This window comes from Galeopterus variegatus, unplaced genomic scaffold (genome assembly GCF_000696425.1).
Source record: "Galeopterus variegatus unplaced genomic scaffold, G_variegatus-3.0.2 Scaffold1577, whole genome shotgun sequence".
NCBI lineage: Eukaryota > Metazoa > Chordata > Mammalia > Dermoptera > Cynocephalidae > Galeopterus > Galeopterus variegatus.
This window is the reverse complement of record NW_007727688.1, coordinates 210,144-211,627: the sequence shown is the minus strand read 5'-3', so window position 1 is coordinate 211,627 and position 1,484 is coordinate 210,144.

Genomic DNA, 1,484 nt, shown 5'->3' with positions numbered 1-1,484 from the left:
AGCTACTAGATAGGTTTTCAGGACTGAGTCTTAAAAAAGAATCCAGAGATTAAGATAAATTGAAGTACAGTATGGCAGCAGGATCCATGGAGTAAGGAAAATGCCCAGTTACCAATAGAACTAGCCTTGAGGTTGATTTAAATCTAAATCCCAGAAGACAAGGCTAAACATGCGTAAATGTTTCCTTCTTTAGGTAAGAAACTGGGGAAGACATAGCTCGAAGGTAATGGGTGTCTCCGACAATAAGAAGAGAAGACATGCAAAATTTGGGACCAGGCCTGATCAGTGGGGTAAAAGAGAGAGAATGATGTTTTTCTTACATTTTCTTATTTATGATTTTAAGAGCAAACTAATATGATATGTTTCTAGCTGGGAGCAGAAGTCCACAGGAATGCCCTAATTTAGTCCTTTTTAAAGCAATCTGTGCATCAGAAATCACCTGGGAAGCTTGTTAAAAATAGAGGTGTGCGAGGCACCAGACCACATCTGTGATTCAGAATCCCAAGGGGCCCAGGAATCTGTATTTTTAAAGAGATATCCTGGTGAAACTTACACATGACTAGAGTGCAGAGGCATTCTCTAATATGCCAGGAAAAGTTACATAAAACTTGTAAAGAATAGAAAATTTCCCAAAATGGAAGCCATCACCCTTGTGTAAGTGTCTGCCACACCATAAGGTCTAAAATGGTTAAAATCTACTGGTGGGTGTCATATTCTACCTCATTCTCTAACACACACATTTGTCCTTTAAAGTAAAATTCCCACTTAATCTTTTCTGCACTGATCTGTTAAATATTTGAACTCAATTGTTCAAGTGATTATTTGAAATTTGCATCTGGTATTTAAGATCCTCAACTATGTTTTTAATTTCTCTTTTAACATGCTTATACAGTCTTGAGAGGTTCATAGATGCTCCACTGTAGGGTCATGTTTCAGGACACCACCTAACTGGACCCAGCTAACCAGAACACAGTCCTATTCTCTCACGTGGGGACAGTTCCTGGGTCAGGAGTCATCAGGAAAGTCCAGTACAAAGTACCTGGGCAGGTGGACGAATGGGATATGGTATTATCAGCTTCTGCCAGCCACTTTAACATTAAGAAATGAGAGAGCAGAATGTGCTTCTCACATCTAGCATGTAGGAATTCAGGTTTGCAAGATCTATGTGAAAGCCCATTGAAGCCTATGGGGGACACGGCGTGGGAGACTTGTGTTTCAAAATCTCTGTCAAAAAGCGTCAGAGAAGCTTCCCCGCTTAGAATCCAGCATAACTCACTGAACCGAAGATATGGCAGTTACAAGAGAGGTTGAGGTCCAAACTTTTTTTTCCTGAAATTTGAAGCCAAATCACACTGCAAACGGCATTCAGGCAGGCTTGAAAATTGTGGTGTATTCCTATGCCAAAAACACTCCCTGGAGGTTCAGCTTCTGCAAGCCACTTTAACATTAAGAAATGAGAGAGCAGAATGTGCTTCTCACATCTA